The 16,614-nt window shown below is 31.9% G+C and overlaps 1 protein-coding gene across 11 annotated transcripts in view; it reads left to right on the top strand.

The window, feature by feature from the left end:
• Tlk (Tousled-like kinase) overlaps positions 1-16,614 on the top strand; it is an 83,890-nt gene that overhangs the window by 30,649 nt on the left and 36,627 nt on the right. For 2 of the 11 annotated variants that reach the window (XM_078189359.1, XM_078189361.1), the window contains exon 3: positions 3,305-3,377. The exons of the other annotated variants lie outside the window; for them this stretch is intronic. The gene's annotated coding sequence lies outside the window, so the exon portion shown is untranslated. The remainder of the gene's footprint in view (positions 1-3,304; positions 3,378-16,614) is intronic. 11 annotated transcript variants of the gene reach the window in all.

Genomic DNA, 16,614 nt, shown 5'->3' with positions numbered 1-16,614 from the left:
TTTTTAGTTAGAAAATATGTTTAAGCCCGCTAGGCAGTCGGCCCGTGGCACTTTTCGCATAAGGACCACGGGCCGATAGATCGATCTCTATCCCAGCAACCTATCCAACTATCTGACTTTCGCCGTCATTCAGTGTTGACTAATCCGATTCGCGGACGTTATCATTTCGACCAATGGTAAACGTAGATACGTTTCACTTACTGTTGAAAGTGCAACGTAGTTTTCCTTCCGTAAGTAATATTGCAGCGTTCAAGGGACACTGGCAGTGGCACGCTTGAAAACAGTGAAAGCTACGATTCTTTCTCTCTCCTTTTTTCTTTCAACGTCATGCAACTAACTCGAGAGGCCCAGCGAAACAGTAACTTTTTTTTTTGTTGACGCCGCGTGATTCGGAGGACAGCAGGACGCTATCAAGCAGTAGACACTGTATAGTAATATCCGCATAACTGTGGTGTGTCTTACTGTGTTCAACCGTTGCATTTTAGCTTCGCCACGTGCTAGAACCGGCTGGCCTCCCGCAGTACACCTTCGTCTTTTACCTCACGAAAACTGAACATAGACTATTAACCCTTTGCACTCGTATGTCCACTCTCAGCCACCAAAGCCATTTTACCGTTCCGCTTGTATGTCTGCTCTCAGCCACCACATCAAGGAACTATACGAATCGTATACTGTATGCATTTATGTATCAGATTTCACTTTTCCTATAAGTACCTCAATGCCTAAGGAAGCTATTCACGAACTAATACAGTGCTCAATCGACTGGAGATAACGGAATCCAATCTAAACAAATGTTGTGACCCAGTGCTCGCCATGCAAGATGCAGCGGCGAGTCAGTCCTCTTTTGAACCTAATGAAATCGACAACGTTCGGCAATACCTCGTAGAATTCCAAAGAACATTTTATAAATTGTAATTAATGTTCAAACGGAAAGATTAAGGGTGAAAGGCACCAAACAAATTATTTTTGCGACACATGCACTCGAAAATCTGGACTACATATTGGAGAGTGTTTTGAAAAATATCACACGAAGGAAAATTATAAAACATAATTTTTATACAAAAACATATCACTAGATGAGTGTATTGAATAAAGATATATCTAAAGTTCACAAAAAGATTACTAAATCTTGTTTATACATCCTAAACTTGCGTGTTATGTATCCCTGCTCTATCGACGGAAATTAATTCCGAGCAGTACGGTACCCATCTCTAAATTTAATCCGAACGCAAAAGGGTTAACATAATGAGTGCCATACTGCAACGCTTTATGTGAAATCACATTTGTAATTGATACATAGACTTAGGGACACATTTGAAATAATATTTCGAATAACTTGTTATATTATTTTACAATTATTTGAAATAATTATGAAGGTAAATTTAATATTTAGAGCTGATTTTATTATTTCAGCATTATTTTTCTGTGGGTTTATTTTAAATAAAGTACCGAAGTAATTTATTATTCGAATTCACTTTATCTCTATTTTTATTATTTTTATTTTCAAGTAACGATCAGGAATAAATTTTTTCAAATAGTTATCTTCATTTTTAGTTCAAATAATACTTAATATATAAATACTCAATATACATAACCTTGACAAAACATAATATATACATAACTAAGCAAAACACAATCTAAATTAAAATAAAACCAAAAACTAAACTATTAATATAATAAACATATAGTTATAAATACAATGCATATATAAATATAATATAATTATAAATATAATAAACTTTTGCCTAACTATAAAATATCAAACTGAACAAATCGAGAACCAATTTTTTTATTGTGATTGTAAATTATCATAAACGAATTAATGAACGAATGTAAATGAGACTTCACCTTAAATCTGATTTTGCAGTTTCTATTTTATATAAATGCGTATAATCAAATAATGACATTTCAGAACAGTTAATTTCACAATACATTTCATTCGCAAACGTACTCGTAATTTGTTTTATTTGAAACAGAATGTTTTAGATGGATCATGATGACTAGACCTCAGATTTTTATCCAAAATACAAATTTTCTAAGACGATCTTATTCTACGATCTATTATACGATTTTATACTCTATTCGAAATAAATTATATTTTACTTATAATCTTGCTTCTAAATACTACAGACAAAACCTCTAACATTGTGAGAAGTAATATTTATAAATTGTAATGCATAATCTCTTTAATTAAGAAGGGTGAAACAACAGAAGAGAATGCTACATTGTGGCTAAAAATATAATGAAATTAAAAAATATTGATAAATCATCGTGTGGACCTAAAGTTTAGGTGTGCTATGAAAATCTTATATTCCTTTTTGTTATTCATAACTCTGTACCAGTCTCATTTTATTTTATGTTATTTCACTAAAGTTATGAGAAAAAAGGTTCTAAAGGTTATGAGAAAAAAGGTGCACCTTCTTCTACTGTGTAAACTCGAGTATTTGTAAACTAAATGTTAATGCTGTTGTGCCGTAGATTAGTCCGTTATGTCAATATGTGTACAGAGAGATACAATAACAGAGGGCAATTCAATAGCTGTATGTAATGTTTTGATAGCATTCGATTCTTCGTATATTAATATTGCTTAGCAGTCAACGTGTTAAATGTGTTTGCCTTCCATTTTTCTATGAAACGTTCTTATCAATCCATTTTCTGCATATCCAGATTTTGCATTCGAAATTAGCCCTTTGGTACATCATGTTCACCTTTTTGTAATACAAATTGATCCTTTCGAAGATCATATGTATTCATCATTTAGCACTGCAAATTAAATCTTCGGTAAATCATATTCATCATTTTTGTAAATCAAATTAACTCTTTCATAGATCACATTAACTTTTTGCAAGTGAAATACAGATATTTGTAGTAACATTCATATAAAATTTAAAACTTGAATGATATTTTAGAAATAATTATTCATGATTAATGAAGATTACATTGATCTGTGAAGTAGTACATTTTATTTGCAGAAAGGTGAATTTGATTTATGAAAGCATGAAATAATCGATTTCAAAAACGAAGATCACATTAATAATTGGCTCTGCATAATTTTTTGTTTACTATAAAGGAAGTAATATAACGTCTTTGTCCCTGTTCAATAATACAATGTACTATCGTCTCATATACAATAGCATAAACAAATAGTAAATTAGAAAACCGTGTACGTGAATGTATATTTTGTTATTTTGTTTTGTAGTGTATTCAGTAATTTCTTTTTCTGTGCATTTGTATTTCTTAAACTGTCTTATTATTGTGTGTATTTTTTCAACTATTCAGTCGAAATACTTTCTGTTATATTTAGGTCAGATGAATGGGCAGAACATTCCAGACCTAGTATTTTTTTGGAAACAAATATATTCAACACTAATTTCGAGGTGGGTACTTTTGCAGCATTTTCATTCAGACAAAGGTTATGTCACTACTAATAATATTTCACGTTGTTCAGATAACTCGATATTTATTTTCAATGCATTAGCGTTATCAATTTGCTGGCTATTTCAGAGAATATTCTTCCTTAACAAATAACGAGAAATGGAAATTCTAAAATAATTTTTAAATAACAGGAAATTTCGCTAGAATAGAAATTTCTCTTACGTTAGAATAATAATGTGCTTTCAATATCTTCGTCACGTTTGAAATAAATTTAAGCAACTACTAAATCGGTTAATAAACCGTTTGTTTTCACTGGAGAAAATTGGCGATACTTGAATATTGTAAATAGAATATTGTAAAATATATCCAATCAAAAAAACTAGGTTGCGTTAAAACGACAAACGCATAAAATAGGCAACTGCAATAACACATATTAATAGTTCAGTTCGAAATTTCGAGCGCTATTTAATATTTCGGCTGAAAAGTTTTAACGGTCTCTCATTTTGTATGTACACTCTACTCATTGTGTATATCGTGACTTTATTCTGTAAAGATTAATATCAAATCTGTAATATGTGACTGGACTGCGAGGTGTATGAGATTCTGATAAAAATTGGAAGATCAAATGTATAACAGTGAAAATGCTTGAAAAATTTAAAATCAACTCGATAAAAACATTAAGCCAAGAAATAAATGTCTATGCAAGTAATACATTTTGTAATTAAAACAAACAGTTTTTATTTTATATTGATCTATAGACATCTATTTTCGATCTTTATTTTCAGTATTGTTATCTGAAATGTAAGTTATAGCAATTCATTTCATATAATGGGATTTCAAATAATGAGTTGTTCCATTATTGCTTTATTTCAAGCAACAGTTACACTTTGTACAGTGATTTAAATATAAACAAACTCGACAATGTTAAAATTATTTTGAAATGTGATATAACAGTGTTTGGTTTAGGCATTCGAATGCAAAAGGATGAAATTTTGATGGTTTTCGTAATTTTACGATTTTATATTTGCAACGGACAATAAGATCTTATGCGGACTTCGTTGGGCTGCTGAAACATAGAGGTGAAAAGTCCCTCAACAAAAATTTGCTATTTTAAAATTTGCAGAATTTTGTGTCATGATGATTATATCTGTCATGCGTAAAATTTTGTTACAAGTTGATATTTAAATTGTAATTCTGGCGAAACTAAATTGTATTCGTAAATTTTAATATGTTTAAAATGTTTAGAGGTCAAGAAACAAATAAATGAAACAAATAAATGAAAATTACAAATATTTTGAGTTGGATTCATAACTTCCTTCATTATCGCTTGATTATCGCAACCCACGCTGGTGGGCGCTTTACAAAGAGATCGCTACAGTTAACTGGTTAAAGAAAGCCTATCGGGGCTAAAACGATGGGAGTAGTTCGATGATCTGGCACTAGGAATGACGTGGAAACAATGGTGTCTGTTGTATTCCATAGAAATTCTTGAAAATAAACTACCGAGCTCCCTTTGCACCCTGTGTGGATCTATACCATGTCAAGTGTCATTAAGAGTGGTACGGCTACACTGGTCGTCCCAGAAAAGCTCAGCCAGTGATCATAATCGAATCATAAACTAATAAATTTGTCAAAGATATTCAAAAGTCAAAGAGGACTTTGAAAAATGACGTCGTCCAAATCGTTCGCAGCCTAAACCCAAACAGTAAAATGAGATAGTGCGACAAGATACGCATCGTTCACCTAACAGACATTCGAATACATTTTGCTAGGGACAGGTAGTTGCCCAAACATTCTTCACTGTTCATGTCACGGCATCTATTCGTTTCATCTACTAGAGAGTTACACTTTTTATTAGGAAATGATATAATGTTGGAACGCTTCATTGATGAGTCATTATTATAACGATGAGGTCATACAGTAGAAGACGTAAACAAGTACGAATATAAATTTTCTTAAACTTGCTCAGTAGAGGATTATGATATGTGTAATTTACTTGTGCTAGAACTTGAAGGTCAAGCTGAATGTCATTCATCATTAATGAATGTAACACCGACAAAGACATGTCATTCGGCTTCTGGTGCGAAGCTCCATCGATTTTGTTTTCGTTCAATTTGTCGGCATGCTTAAGCCAGGCTATTTCCTTGGACTACTATTTAATTTATCAAACTTTCGCTAGAGCATACATCCGGTTGTGCAATACCGATAATGATGAAGGACAAATTCATTTGGGTGGCGTAATCCTCTCATCTAATTACTGCACAGCACTCAAAAGAAAGAATGTAATTTTTCTTGTCAAAATAAAATTACAAAAACCTAATCCTAAGATTTACCAAGAGTTAATTAAGAGCTAACCAGAATCATATTTCTGTCGTAAGAAAAGGTGTTGTTTACACTCCTATGCAATGGTATAATATACTGATTTATCGTTACGCCAATTGTGTTAAGGGTACGTATAGGTTCGCAGGTAATGTTTGCGAATCCAATGTACGTCTTCGACTGAACCCAATATTCAGCGAAGGTATTTAAAGTTGTAGATAGATAGGATGTGAGACAGTTGATCGCCAAATATAGCACTTATATTTTAATAGAAAGCAACTATGTACAAAACAACGTAGCGTATGTCGACGGTTGACGAAATTCTGGTTTGAGCTTCGTTGCTCCGCTAAAACGTGGAAGTGAAAAGCCCCTCCACAAGGATTTTACAAAAATAGAGGGGCACTGAACCGACCAATTACACAAACTTATCAAGTAGTCCGATGGGGGTCGGTTCGGCAGCCTAACGCCAAAAAGTCGTGACGTCGTTGACAATGATGTCCGCTGTATCCCTTAAAAATTGTGAGAAATAAAACTGCCGAGCCCCCTTTGTGCCTTATACGGGTTTAGGTCACGTCGATTGTCATCAAGGACGGTACGGCCACGTTAGCCTTCCCAGGCATGTCATCTGATACTATTCAGCCGTACCAGTGTCGTAAAGTAATTAAATCATTAAATAAACATTAAAAATCGATTCTAAAACATGGCAATAACCAAAGTGATTGTAGCTAAACCCAAACGGAAAGACGGGACGGTACAATCGTATATCGCGTCTTAACAAATTGAAACAGTTGAAAAAATTATGTAAACTCAGATAAGACATACCATTTATACCGCGCTTCTCTCGGTGACAATAACAAATTGATATTTAACGCTTTAAACAGTCATGCCCCCAGATAGGATTTTGTGACGTATGTTCTTTCGCTCGACAGTCATGGATGTGTAAACCCCTAATACTGTTTTTTACGGTAGATGAAGAAGCCGTGTAAGATGTATCATCGTGAAAAATAGGGGATCAGTTTCATAACCTTAAAACGGTTCCATAACCTTAAAAGTTCTTTATAAAAAGCCAAATTTGATTTATAGGTACATTCGCGTACAGTTTATTTTATAAAAACAAAATATGATTTAATTCTCCATACTGACCGTATCGGGCATTAAAAGTGACTCGTGTGTTTTGACCGGTGAGGGTACAGTTAATGTTAACCTCTTAGGCACGGCGGAACTTTACGCGGGGCTGTTTCTCGGTACGGCAGTGTTGAACGCGAATTACGTGTAAATGTTACGGCACTGCAATGTGTGACGGATAATGCTGTCCTTTACACGAGCACACTGAAATGAAGTGCTTGATGAATAAATTATAATTTTTCTTAAAGATATGATAGACGCATTTTAACTTTAACAATTTATCAGACGGCATCCGCGAAAGCCACTATAGTGGTGCTCAGTGCCTAAGAGGTTAAAGTAAAAGTAGCATATGTAATTAAAAGAATCACGAAGTCAGAAATAAAAAATTTAAAATAGTGACAGTGATGGACACAACATCATTTTTTTCGCTATTTTTTAACCGTGCAAAAAGGAAATTGAATTTATTTGTCAAAGTCGTCTTGAATCGAAATCATGTATAAGAATGAAAGCAGAATCGGGTGTACAATATTTTTTCGATATTTGTTACTTTTTAAACTTGATGAAAAGTGATTTACACGTAAAAAAAAACTTGTCTGAAAATTCCTTAAATATTTTTATAGTTTGCACTTTATCTAACAATTTTTGTCATAAATATGAATAAATGCATAAAATGTGTAGCCTTTAATATCAAACAAGAAGTGATCATACGTCATAATTAGACTGCGGATTTTATGCATTCATGAAACAAATGACAACCCTATCGTACCTATGAGAAAAAGAAACAGCTTTTTAGCTTATTTTAGTTTCCCAAAACTGAGGTAGCAAATTTTTATTACGTATAAAAATCCACAGTCTACTTATACATTACGTATTGTGTTACGATCTTTTCATAATGTTAATTTGCTAATGATGGTTATTCTGTAATGTTCAGTAATGGTCAGTCTATCACCCAGATATGGAATTAGGCTCTTGTAATATTTTTAATTACCACATTATCAGAGTCAAATTTATCGATTTCGCTGATTTTTTAACCATTCTATTACAGTGCAGTGTGCAGAAATCTGCACATAGGTTTTTAGTCGAAGATATTTTGACTCAAATTTCGTTGGTGTAAGTTTTATGAATACAGTATGAGGGTAAGGAACGCTTAATTTAATTTAAAAAATCTATAATCTGTAATTGATAAATCTAAAAAGAAAACTACGAAGATTTCCATCTTCAGATTTAAATTAACAAGAAATGCACAATTTAAAGGAACACTAAATTTACTCTGACAAGTGAAGCAAGTCATGCAGATTATGCAGATAATGTATAATCCGTGCATAATCTCTTTAATTATGAAGAAAAGACAACAGAACGAGATACGTTCGTAGTGTGACTAAAAATAAAATCAGATTTAAAAAAACATTGATAAATCAGCGTGTGTCTTGAAATCGCACTGAGCTGCAGACAGTCGAGATAGTAATGCTTTCGCCGCATATAAGATTTTTACATCCGCAAAACAATTCTATTATAGAGCGTAGGTTAACGCACGCACACGTAACTCTTGAAGAAAGTTGTATAATATTAAATATTTATGCAGAACTAACAAAAATTGTTCTAATGATTCTCAATAAATTCTATTAATACTAGAATTGCTAAATGAGCAAAAATAATGTTTCCTTTATAATTTACTAAAAATTATGATAGATATTATTAACATAGAATATAATAACATAACAAAAATAATATAATAATGACATATATTATAATAGAAATCGTATGAAGGTTGAAGAAATGCAAATCTTGTTATTGCTATAAAACACTATAATAACCATTAAACTGAATCATTAATCAGAAGAATTTAACTATATTCGTTGATAATATAAATACAATTCATTAGGATAATTTTGATTTTGCATGAGATCACAAATAACTACTGTTTTAGTCAAAATGTATTAGGTATTACGCATTGAGTTTACAAAGAAAATTTATTGTCAATACCCTAGATTGAATTTAATTAAAATGATAACTATCTTTCGCTTTGTCGGAATAATTCGATTCTCTGTAATCAAACTGTATCTAATTGTAAATATATAGCATTAACTGGATTACCTTGATTAAAAATCAGAATATGGGCAAATCGTGTACAAGAGACACGCTGTAACACATATTAACGCCACTTCTGTCTCACTGGTACAAGATTCGTAACAGACGTGGATGTGAGTTTCACATTATTGATTATTTTGCGCTTAGAAGGTTGGCCTGAAAGTTTCGTCGACCTACAATAATATAACTCCCTTAAAATTCCATAAGTGCAATCTGTCTGTTTAAGAAAACCTTAGCATATTTCTATAATAATGATCATTTTCTAAATAATGTCGTTTTCATTATCATTAAATAAAACGTATTTGTTAATAGTAACATTAATAGTAACAAAACATAATAATAGAATCATATTTATATAATTTAATATTTAATATTATTTTTCGAAACAATTACAATAATTAACTGTAATTATAAAAAATGTAATAATTAATATTACTAACGTAATATATAATACGAAATTTCCATAAAGCGACATCATCTATTAAATAAGTATATCAAAAATTAACGATTGTCCCCTTCTTATCTTTAATTCCACAGGTATTATTCACATTTAATCGAAATTTAATCTTCTGTCAATTAAATTCACTTATTCGTAAACATTCAATTAAAATATTTAATCTGAGACGATCAATTTTTATCAGTGATGTGATTAATTTTATTTGCAAAAATACATCTACACTCGCATTGGAAAGTATGTTAACAATTTTTTAAAGACTGATTAGTTTTCTAGAGAATCAGTAGTGCAACAATTTTTTTTAGATCGCAAGTAGTTTGTACAATAAAAAAATAAAAAACAATGTTTGCTCATGGAAAATTTTATTACAGCTAATCCTAACACAGATTTAAGGATTGAAATTTCCATTTTACAATGACTCCCTAAACTTTGATGTACGCTTTTTTTTAGACAATCTGTCTACAAGGTTCACGAAGACTCCAAGATACTGTTCTTATTTTTGTTTCGTCAAAAACTTACACTCGTACACCAATTTTTGATATGTCATTGTAAAAAGCAGGTTCTAATCTCTATACCCGTAGTAGAGTCATTTGTGAACAAAGTGTTGCAATGATTTTGGAAACATTTCAATTTGTAACATTTCCGAGTAAACTTATGTCTTCAGTTCTTCGTTTCTTATGTGTTGTAAAACCATAGTAAGAAAGACTGATCAATGAATTACGAAGGTACAGGCTTCAAGTTGCAAAATAAGTTCATAATTAAAGCGTATAAATACTTTTCACACTGACTGTATGTCAATACCTGGCAAACCGAGGGTGTTGTGCAGATCCCGACACACAATTCTATGACTTCATACCCCTGTAATACGGTTAATTTGTTCCGTGTCGTATCGAAACCGTGTTAAGCGAGACCTGTGTAGCGGTATTATGCAATTATTGTAAAAATCAGTAGACGAAATTGAAAAGACCATTCAATTTAAAAATTTAACATTGTTTATATATTATTTTTATATTATTAAAATGACTAAAGAAAAACAGAGACTCCTACTTAGCTCTTGTTTATTAGAATTGATAAGAAAACCTTTTATTTTGCATAAAAACTCGCAGTCTAGTTATATAAGGTGGAGTTACTACAAATCGGAGAAACTATTTCATATTTCGAGTTAAAATGGCACCAACTGCAAAGGGTTAATTAGTATCTTATCGTTTCGTCCGTGACCGTAGAAGGGTTAAGTGGTCCGAGTTTCATAAACAAACTAAACCGTCCGTAGAGGGACAACCCGACCAACCTTTGGAATACTGGGCGAACGATTCCGGCCGCTGAATTTCCGTGGTGCGAGATCGGTGGCTGGATGAGAAAGAGTTTGCGAGGACATCGTCGGTAACGCAGAAAACCGCGACGCGGCGACGGGACGCGAGACGCGAATCGATACGAAAACTATCCTCCATCGCGTAAGCAGTCAAGTAGTGTGCATGCAATAACATAACACCGATAAAGGAACAGACGGGTCGGTCGACGTGTCTTCTATTTATACACAAGACTAGACACCGAGCCGTTCTCGTTCGGTTCTCACCGCTGATCTCTCTCTTCGCATCTCTCCTCTTCTCTCCTCTCCTCACCCTAGTCCCTCTGTTATCGTTGCTCTTATAACGACACTATTTGCCCCTGGCGGATACTACTAGAAACACAGCTTCCGAGAGCTCCGAGCATCTTTCTTGCTCTGCGTGCATTTGTCACTCTGAATTCAGAACCGAGGTACGGTAGTCTGTAAATCAATCATCTATGACCAGGTCACGACTTTCAAATTTTTGGTTATGAATAACTATTATGGTTAAGCAAAACTGCATGTTAATTACAAATAACCATTATCGACGATTAGGGTTATATTTTAGTCATGTTCGATTCTCGAAATTTTGGTTAAGAAGTGTTTATAGTATAAACTTGACACGTTTCGCGAACACGCGATAACTCTCTGCATAAGAAATGAAGAATGTACAGAGGAATGTAATGCAAACAATTCTATCGCTTACAAGAAGAGTTCGGCATTCAGAAAATTCCACGTTTTTTGAAACTGTGCAGATTTGTATGCAATGATTTTACATACAAATGAACGCTCTAGCAATGGTAATAATAAAAGATGACAATCAGACGTAAGGGTTACTTATCGATATCGATTACCGGTCTCAAATCGAAAGTATTTCAGAATCTGGTTACACTATCGTTTTCTATCGAAACTGCTAAAAGAAGTACATTTTTGTTTAACTCCTGTTTTGTAAAATTGGTGCAAACAATGTAAAATAAAAAGTCCGCACTTTACTTATCTATATCATCCGTGTATCCTTAAATTTAATAAAAAGTCACTTCTTTACTCGGTCATTGAGCGTGTTCAATACTTGATTGGCTCTAAGGGGTATGTATCCCCCAAGTGCACAGTGGTCTGGAAAGCAGTAATTTATGGCCCAAATTCAATTGATAGACTTTTATGTTCGTCCATAATTTTTTTATCTCAAACGAGGACCCCTTAAAACCTCGAAATTTAAAATATTAAATCCTCCAGATAACTTTCCGCGCAGATTCCTTTGTTGTAAATAATTTAAAAGCAAAACTATCAAATTGAAATTGCAATTAAATGGTTCAATTATTCCTTAGATAATGTTGAAATGCAAATTCTAGATGATATATTTTCATACAACGTGAACACATATATTTCAGTTATTGAATGCTGATATAGACATTCATATTATATGCATTATTCTCTATATCCCATAAATAAGTGTTCTCACTGCGAATATGTCTAATCATATAAAAAAACAGTTTCTCCTGGAAAATGGACAGTTTCATCGCCAATCTCTGATGTATCGAAAACCAACTTTCTAAAATCCTAAAGTTTCATTTTCCCAACTTTTACAAGTTCTAACGATAAATTTTATGTATATGTGCCCATAATTATGAAAGTGGTCTAAGTCAAAATTTAAAAAAAAATGAGTTTATCAGTTATTCTACACCACATTATTTTAAACTAAATTTATTCAATGTAATTTTTACGATATCGTCAAAAATGAACCTTTAGATAGTAGTTGTAATTACAACATTATACGGAAATCATTTAGTGTTAATTATGAAAGTGGTCTAAGTCAAAAATTTAAGGAAATTATAAAAACATAACTTGGTCCTTTCTACCAAATGACCGTGGTTTTGGGTTGATAGAAATGAAAATAAAAAAAGCAAATTATTTATGCAACCCTGAGTACTATTACGAACTGATAGAAAAGTGTAGAAGAAGAAATACATCTTTGATAAAACGAATGTCGCAGACGGATTTTATTTCAACGAAATCACTAGAAGAGTGAACAACAAGAAGAGAAAAAAATACCGCGGGCAAATCTGCCTCTTGTCTACGAATACAATGGACGAGATTCGTGAAAAATGAACCATATAAATTGTTCTATAAAACTTCTTTAGATATTCCTGAATTCCACGTTTTGGATCTTTCACCTAAAAGAGGAAGTCCCAAAATATACGGAATTAAGCTACTTCCTTTATACAACACTACCAGACCAGTATCGGGAGAAAAACATAAAGATATTATGTGTTTGCTACCATACATTCCTCCAGTTTATCAGGAACATTTAAAAAATTTTAAAAACTCGAAATGATGAAAATGCATTACTTTTTTAGTATCATTAATAAATGTGCACGAATTATTTCATTAAAGTTACTGTTTCAAATAAAACTCATAGTTCGTTATTGCTTTATGTCATTTATAGAACATTGAGTTAATTTCAAAAATGGTCTAAGTCAATTCAAACTTTAACAACAACATTTTCGTATGAAATTCACACAAAATTTCATATTCATAATAAATTTCCATTAATCAAGACTAATAAAATTCTAAATAAAAAGATCGCATAATGTAAAAATATTTTTTAATTTATTCAAATGCGATTCATTAAATATCTCGAAACAAGAAATATATGACTTAGACCACTTTCATAATTATGGGCACATATAGTGCTCCACTAAAAGCGTTACAGAGAAATACCTCCATTACCATTAATGATACCAAAGAGTACCAAAAAAACAATTTGTATGGTCCGAAAGGACACATATGTGATGGAAATCATTTTTTTCTAAAAGTTATATTTTTTCATGATTTCAAGATCATCTATTGTCAAGATGAATCAAATAACCAGTAATACCCTAACCGCCACGTGACTTATCAATATTTTTAGTGAAACACCCTGTATGTAATATTAACGCTAGAATTACCATAATCGTCAAATTGATGGATTTCAAATTCTTTATTTTACAATTGTTGTAATTGCCAAGATATTTCTCTGGGTAATTATTGAATATATATCAATTATTCAGATATATTTTGTTACAAAAATCTTCACAAATGACCTCACAAACGTAGTTTTTCTGGTTCTTAACAGTAAGTGCTTTGGTACGTAGTAAGGTAAAACTGCCCAATATGAAACCCATATTTTTTAAATCATAATTTTTGTATTAAAAACACTTTTATTATAAATAGACACACGTTTAAATGCTTTTACAATCTACTGGAAAATAGAAAAAAATTGTTATTTCGTCGTGGATCCTACGGTAACAGTTTGTACATTAAATCCATTTCACCATGTTCGTCTGAAGCGTAAAGGTCTATACAAAACAAACATAACTGCTTCGTAATTTTTTTTATAATTCATTTTATTGATTAGAATAATATCTTCTTCATCTTCATCATTATCATGTTTTGTATGTCTTCGTTCGTTTTTCTTTTTGGAATTGTCTCTTTTGATTTAGCATTATGATAACAACCTCTAAAAGTCTCATATTTGGAAATAACATGGGTCAAATATTAAGGAATTTTCAGCATAACTCATTATTTAATCATATATGACGTGTAACATTCATTGAATTTACTATACACTAGCATTTAGGAATATAATTACAAACTTGCCATTTTTAAGACATATCTATTATAATCAAACTCCTCTAAAAATATTTCGCTATTTGCTTTACAAATATGGTTGTCCGCAATGCTAATCTAATATGAACGTCCATAAACAGACGAAGACGCGAATTAATATGCGACAAAGTGTCGATTTTTAAGAGGGATTCTCATATTCCGTAACTTTATCATACGTTGCTCTTATTGTATTTGATGCGTCTTCATAATGTCTGGAATCTTCATGATATAGCTTCCAAGACAATTCGATGAATTTCTTTCGTGTCAGAAAGTTGATTTACTTTTTCGTAAGTGGTAAGAGATCTTCGCGGGGACAGAATTTAAGTACTTTACCCTCCGTAATATCATGTTGGTATTATATTCTAGTCGACCGAAGAATGTAATGCTACAAAAGAATTGCGAATGTAGCATGGAAAGTATTCTGCGAAACGGAATTCTTCTTTTCCGTGTATTTCTCAGAGTCTACGAGAAAAAGAAACGATAAACCGAGTAAGTCGTGTGAATGCTATGTCACAAATAATATGTAAAGAATTCTTTCTTTCATTTTGCTGCGACGAGCGTACTACCTATCTTTTGTTCACGATTCATATTTTTTTATTCCATGCTTGCAAGTTTTTCTCTACTACGAAACCAATCCGATTTATCGCCAGACAGTGTTTCGTACCCCATCGTTTCAACGACAATCGAACGGTGGAGTTATAAACTGAATCTATCCATTGAATATGTAACAATGTCATGGTTGGATTTACTTAAACTTTGCACAATTATTCGTTATAATTATGTTAGTACCATAAACACGATTATCAAACACTGTTTATTTTATAGAAAAACATTTATAATGTAAGCAATTGTGGAAGAAGAAATCGGGAACTAGTTATTTTAACCGGTTTTTTTTGGAAAAGTTTTAATAAGTAATGATTAGACTGCGGACTTTATGATTCAAACAAATTGGTTATACATATTATTTATAACTAATTCCTGTTAGTCAAGACAGAAATATGTGTCTATGCATTGCTTCGTCTCTATGTTATTCCGTGATTACTTTCAGACGAAACATTTTCAATGTCCTTTCTACCTGCAATTCATTGGTAATCAACTATTATATACAAATAGATTTTTAGCCGTAAATAAAAAAAAAATAAAGAAGTAATTGCATAAAGATTTCAAATCTCTGATCATTCATGTCGTCTAAGAATTAATACAATATATTATTTCTTCCATGTTCGTGAAAACTGGAACAGGTAACTGTTAATGCCTAATTTGCATATGTGCTTTTCGAGATAGCTATTTAATGCGAATTGATACATTCATATATAAAATATGGTATTATATTACAATTCGCAGATGACGATAACAACATAACTTGACTTACTTTTACGTATTGGAATATAATCAATTGACTTTCTGCTTTGATACAAAAAAACTTTACAGCAGCAACTTTATGAAATAGTATAACGAATCTCGACATACAAGCGACATCGATATTTAAACGTTTACTGTCCAAGCGCTTGCTTTTTTACAGTTTTCGACTAAAATGTATATTTTTTTCTGTGTAGTTTTTCTTGGACAGTGGTCAAGCAGATGTGTCCGGTTATTTACTATAAAGCAAATGCATATTCCGATTAGTTTCCTCAAATAAGCAGACTGAAACGTTGTCATCTGTGATAAAACGCGGTTCACAAACAATCATTCAGTCATTATGTATATTCTAACATAATATTTAACACGGTACTACAAAAATATATTTTATCAATGATTGATAAAAGAATTCAAGCACCATTCAAGTTTTAAAACGGAAGTATAGGTTAAAATAATATGTATAGACGTTTGTAATATTCTTTTTAATAAAACTATTCAAAATGTGACATATAAATCCGCTTCTTGACATATCTCGATATTTATAATATTCTTTGAATTAAAATAATTTGAAAAACGATTAACTTGAAAGTTTCTATCCTCATAAGTAGCTAATTCGGAACATTCTATCCTTATGCGTTAATGGCAAGGTAAAAAAACTACACAGACATTTATTTCTTTCTTTAATTATGTCATTGAGTTTAAAGTAATATAATAGTATTCTCAAACTCTTTAAATGTTTTTATTGCTTCACATTTGATTTATTCATTTTGCGTCATAGATGCATAGTATGGCATGGATACATTGATGCATGTATTTCTATTTTGTTAGGTCAGAAATTTAGAAAACATGTACAAATCGATCTCGATGAAATTTTGCAGTATGCGCACAAGTTACCGCGATGTATGAAAAACCTTTTTTCTTCATT

This window comes from Augochlora pura, chromosome 8, assembly GCF_028453695.1.
Source record: "Augochlora pura isolate Apur16 chromosome 8, APUR_v2.2.1, whole genome shotgun sequence".
Taxonomy (NCBI): domain Eukaryota; kingdom Metazoa; phylum Arthropoda; class Insecta; order Hymenoptera; family Halictidae; genus Augochlora; species Augochlora pura.
This window is presented reverse-complemented; position numbering and strand designations above follow the sequence as displayed.